Below are 6,599 nucleotides of genomic sequence, written 5' to 3'. Positions count from 1 at the left end.
GAATGCAAGATACGACAAAACACCAAAAGCGTAATTCATCAAAGAAAGACTTAGGTTTATTCTTTACACCTAGGTCCACTCTTTATAAAGAATAACCTAGGTCATTCTTTACAAATAATGAAGGTCCGTTCCTTACAAATAATGACTTAGGAACTTAGAAAATATTTTTAAGTAAAACGCACACATGGTAAGTCTTCGACAAAGTGCCAAAAGCATGATTTAACAAAGAATGAATTAGGTCTATTTTTTTACAAATAATGATCTATGTCCGAACTTTACAAAGAACGACCTAGATTCATTGTTTATAAAGAACAATCTAAATCTATTCCTCACAAAAAAAAAATGACCAAGGCACTTTTAAAATATTTCTAACTAAAACACCTAAAAGACAAGTCTTCGACAATGGGCTAAAAGCATTATTTAACAAAGAATGACCTAAGTCCACTTTTTATAAAAAAATGACCTAGGTCCATTCCTCACAACGAATGACTCAGACACTTAGAAAATATTTTTAAATAAGAGCACACGAGCTACTAAGCATTCTACAGAATGTGTCTATGGGCAAATACACATTCTACGGAATGGGCCTACGAGTAAATACACATTCTACGGAATACGCCTATAGGCAAATACACATTCTACGGAATGCGCCTCTAGGTAAATACACATTCTATGAAATGTGCTTTCGAGCAAATACACATTCTACGGAATGCACCTCCGGGCAAATACACATTCTACAGAATACGCATATGAACAAATACACATTCTACGAAATGTGTCTACGGGTAAATATGCATTTTATAAAATGTGCCTATGGGAAAATATACGAATTCTGCAGAATGCACCAATGGGCTAATAAACATTTTACGAAATGAGCCTACAGGCTAACAAACATTATGTGGAATGCGCTTACCGGCAAAATATTAAAAAATCAATCCTCTTTATAAGGAACCAATATAAGTGTTGAATTTAAGCTAAAGTCCATTAAAGGTTAAGGGCCCAAAAACATGACAAATGTCTAAAGATTACTTGTCATGAACAAGTATTGACACATGAATATGTGTCTCCATGCATGGGCTTTGGCTGAAACTTGTCACAAGAAAAGTGCCACATAATCTCTCCAATTGACTCTAAGTTGCCTATATAAAGGCTAAGACTCCCTCTTTTGAAGGTAAGAGAAAAAAAGATAAAGATATGTTGCCCTTAAGGTAAGAGAAAAAAAAAGATAAAGATAAAGATATGTTGTCCTTAAGGTAAGAGAAAAAAAAGATAAAGATATGTTGTCCTTCCTTCTTTAGATTCTCTTTCTATAATCAAATTTGAAAGACGACTTGAGTGTTGGAGGGTTATCGCCGGCAACCCCATCACGCGTTGATAATTATTTCTTTTTACAGAACAATTAGCCACAAGGAGACACGTGATTTGAGACACTCATCCCAAGAAAAAATAAGCCACAATACTCGATTTAGAAGAAAGTCCGAAACACAAATCAATCATTATACATTGAGCAAAAATTTGCATCAACAATACCTTAAGAGCCATACTTTATTACTTTATCGACCCAATGAAGAACTTGTTCCAATTCTCAGTAATTAGCTTGAGTGGGATTATATTTAGCCCAGATTGATGTTTATTTAGGTAAGATTTATTACTTTCCTTTCACATTTCGGTCCCCAATTTTTTTTTTAAATATTTATTGTATCCCCAACATTATAATCTTTTCCTTTAGATTTTAATTTGAAGGATAAATAAGATTTTTTAACAAGTTAATTGCAAATTATCTCTGAAATGATAATCTTCAAAATACCCTCAAATTATTGCAAGCTTTAAACTTACCTGATTTTTGGTGAATGAATTTTCTTTTTTTTTTTCCTTAAAAAATAGTGGCAAGTTGAAATTTATAATAATTAAGAATATTTTAAAGAATGTCACTTCACGAGAGGCCAATCCGAAATTTATCTTTTTTTTTAAACATATATATTCCTAATCTAATTAGATGTGAAAGAGAAAGCTTGCGGGTATTTGAATGCAGCAGTTAAATTTGGGTTTATATTAAAATTATCAAATCACTGTGATTTATACTTAATAAAAAAAGATTTAATTTTTAGTAAAATGTCGTAACGAATCAATTTGATAGATACTTCATAATAATCAAATTTCAGGTCGTAAGTCCAAAGTTAATTAATAACAATTAAGGGAGGACTATCGAAGGATAAAATTATGGATATCATATGAAAATGATACCATCCTACTTTATTTTAGCTTCCTTCCACGTAACCTTTGCAAATTTCATTTTCATGAGATGATACGAAGCTGTTATATCAAATTATTGCACAATTTCAAGTCTTGATAAGCTCCAATTAGAAATATTCATACAAAAAGTTGAGAAACCATCACAAAAACTTGACTATTAGTCATTGCAGTGATTTTCATTCTCTTTGAATAGCAATTACTAATAAAGCCATGATTACTCGATTTCGATCGTACAAAAAAAATAAAAAATGATGGATACTTGTCAAACTCCTAATCATCTGGACTTGAGTTAGGTCAAGCACCAATCTCAAACTGTTAATTCCATGCGAAATATTTCACTGAACCAGTGATTGATGTACAACCGTTGAAAATGATTTTGCCCAATAACAATCTTGATTAATTGTTTGAGCATGATAGCATTTTTGGAGGTCAAAATAAACACCTCCATTTTTCATCACACTGCGATTGCAATAGTAACTCTCATTCCAATTGATAATTTTGAAGATCTATAGAGAATATCAACTTTCCTAAGCGGTTTGGTTTTTTAACTGATATTGTAGATAAAGTTGGAATGTATGCATGATGGCATTAATCATTAGATGCATATGCACCAACCTTGCATTTTTTTTTCCCCTTCGAATGTTAAGATTCCACAGGGCCTTAGGAGATCGAGTCCTCTCTTTACATTTTGGGTCTAAATGTCTAGGATCATTACCTAATTTCAACCTTTGATATGGTTTCCTTTCTTGTTCTTTTAGAAACATTAAAGTTTCTTTTCTACAAAACTGCAATAAAAAGAAAAAAAATAAAACATAATAACGTTCGTAAAAGTAATTTTAGCATTTAGTAGCAATTATGAAAACACCCAATTAAAATTGGTGAAATATAACTATCATACTAATTTTAAATATTAAGCATCATACAATCGACAACTGATCGTGTCCGCACATTTTAAAATATAAATTTGAAGCTATGGAGTAGTATCAATTTCCAATTATCAGTAAGACATTGCCACTAATTGAAGAAACGTATGTAATTATTAATTTTTTTTTTGTTTGGGGAGCCTAATTATGAACCTCGACTATAATTTAATTTGACTGCGCATGCATGGATTCCTCACTGCAAAGGCCAAAGAGCAGCGAATTAAAAGTCCCCATTTTCTGCTTTATGGAATTGGTTTTGAGAAATGACCTGTGACCAACAATCAACAGCAAGTTTGGACGTTTTGGAGCTGCCAGGAATTTCCATTGCTCTATTATTAAAAGCTACGTTGAACAAACATTATGAACTGAGACTAATGAGGAGCAACTTATCCATTCTAGTGGGCTCTACGACAAAAGGTTTCACCGTCTAAATCTGTAAAATTGATTCTCTCGTCGGTATTGTTTGGCATACTTCCTTTTCAGCTTTAAGAACGTTCAACGATTTCGGTTCACGAGCACTTTAATTTTATATAACCCCTCAAATTTCTTAATTTTAAATCACTTTGTTCTATTTTTAGTGCGTTTATTCCCATTTCAAAGTTTACTATAAACTCCTACGGTGTTTACTTCCAATGAATAATAAGGAAAATCATAATAAACTGTTTAATTGAGTTGTAGAAATTGAAATTAGAATAAATTGTATTCTCATGATTTGTTTACTTTATTTTATAATAGAATTTATTGTTGTAAGTTATCAAAATACCCTTAGTTAAAATTATATATTCTTCACTAAGAAAACAAAAAAGTAAACATTTTAAAGAGAAATATTTGCATGTTTATTAATTATAACATCGAACGTAATACTATAATATTTTGAATAAACTAGTTCTTCTTCTTCTTCTTCTTATAATCATCATCATCATCTAATATCTAAATAGGTAAAATGAATATCTAATTTTCTTTAAAGACAAAGATGTAAATTCATTCCTCATTTGGTCATTTCCCTTTATTTTCATTATCACATCTCTCATGAAAATAAGATTCTCATTCCTTATTAAAAAATTTAGGGGAACCCACCACTCTCCATTCCACTATTCATTTTTATGGTAGTAACCACACACAACGGGAATGATTTTTCATTCTCAATTTTCAATCCAACATGTAAAGACACTCTTAATATTTTCTTTGTCCCTAGTGTTAGAATAGCTTTTTAAAGAAAAAAATATGCATAAATATAATTTTCTTCTCATACAGCTTAATTGTCTGAGACCTCTGCAAATTAAAATGATTAATTTTATTTTCTATAAAATTATTTTTATCGCTCAGCAATGTCAGAGTTTATCAATGACTTGAATGGTAAAAAATAATTTCTAAAGGGGACCAAAATATCATTCACTCGAATAGAAACTTCTTAGATAATTCGTTCTTAAAATCTGATTATATTGGTCTATTCAGTATTCACATCAAGTGGTCCAATCTTATTGCTTGCATAAACCTCATTAATCGAACCTTACTCGTCTTTCCTTAAAGTTGGAAATAATAAGTGGGCATCACTGTTGGTTCCTAGACTATTATCTAAAAACCTTGATTCAGCTCATTATCTAATAATAGGTAAAAACCTAGATTATTCTGTCTATTGAAACTAGTAAAATTAATGTTTCTTGTTAGGCCAGTGCTACGTTACAATTAACGTAACGTAGGGGGCTCCTTCTTATTAAAATCAAAATCAAAATTGTAAAATGTCCATCACTCGAATTGGGAGATTGACACGCTCAATCATCTCTCCCAAAAAATAAATAAAAATAAAAATAATCGATAAATTTAATTTAAAGGAATTTCAGGCCAAATATCGTTTTTCTATATAAATATTTTTACTACTGGAGGTCCATTATAAATTTTTGGGAAAATGACAAATAAATTCCCAATTTTTTCTTTTTTCAGATTTTACCCCTCATTCCCTACGAATTTCATAATAATCTTTTACACATGATATCAAAAAAGAAGACTATGAGAAATGAAGGGTAGGACTATTTGAACCTATTAAATTTCTCACTACACCTTTTTAGAATTAAAATTTTATTGTAAAATTATAATTTGATCAATTACTTGTTTCACCTTATTCTCTCTCCCTCCATCTCCTTCCCTTATCAAAATTTATTACGATACATGAAGTAAAAAAAACTTTTAACAAATGAAATTGTTCAAAAATTGACAAATTAGTCCTATTGTAATTTAAACAAAATGAAATGATCAGCAAACGTCCTGTAAAAATCAAAAATAAAATTTTTTATATCACTTTGAATCTATTAGAATTTTTTAGTCAAATTTCATAAGTACAATCTCTAAACGATAATAATAGGTAAAAGCTGATAATATTATATTGAAAAAAGACAAATTGATTTAGTAAGAAGAATGAAAAAAGGAAAGAGAAATACACTAATTTAGGTTTTGACCACTGTTATAGTAGAGAGAGAAAGTAGTTAATTAAGTGTACTTTTATAATTTTTTAGATTTAATGAATTAAAATAACAAATTATGGACTTGACTAGCTTTCAGAATCTGTAAGCTACAGCCTGCAGCATCAGCCGTTGGATGTGGAGTGAGAAACTTAACAATAAAAAATAAGATGGTGGGATGATGGGAGATGTTTGTTACAGAATCTGTATCGTAGACATGTCCACAAATTATAATTAAAAAAGGGGACGTTGAAAGAAAATTAGGGAATTTGAATATCCCACCCTAAATGATCGTCATTCACCTTTAAATTAAATATAAATGTACACATATCGGCTGCAAAAAAGTCTGAAACTGCTGGCACCTTTTTGGTAGCCTGAGCAACGTTAATTACAAGTATATAGCATCAAATTTATTCCCATTTGACTATAGAGAGAAATTTTGTTAATGTCTTTTCAACAAACCAAACTTCTTTGTTGCCCCAAAATTGAATTTCATTTTCCAAAGACCCTGCTTTGATGGTTCCTAATAAACTTGAACCTTTCGTAGACGGCGCCGGCACGCACCTTGTTCAACATCTGTTAAAAACGACATGCTTTTGTTCTCATTTTGTCAATGCCCTATCACCATCACCACAAGTAAAATTGAACACTATAAATATAAACAAGTGCAACGCATTCTTTGCAAAATATTTCAAAACACAAATAGATATTCATTAATTAACATGGGCGCCGGGGGAGCACTTAAATCTTTTTGCTACATTTTCATTCTTGTTCTTGTTTATTCGATCTTGCTAAGCCCCATGCTTGAAGCTGAATCAAGGCCATGGCGTGGTTCAAGATTGCGCTGCGACGCAGTTGAGGAGATCAATGGAAGGTTATTTTCTCTTAAGATGAGGAAGATGTCAGGACCAAGCCCTGGTATTGGACACAAATATGAGAACTTTAAAACCCTCGGAGGATTAAAGAA

Source organism: Citrus sinensis, chromosome 8, assembly GCF_022201045.2.
Source record: "Citrus sinensis cultivar Valencia sweet orange chromosome 8, DVS_A1.0, whole genome shotgun sequence".
Classification (NCBI taxonomy): domain Eukaryota; kingdom Viridiplantae; phylum Streptophyta; class Magnoliopsida; order Sapindales; family Rutaceae; genus Citrus; species Citrus sinensis.
This window is presented reverse-complemented; position numbering follows the sequence as displayed.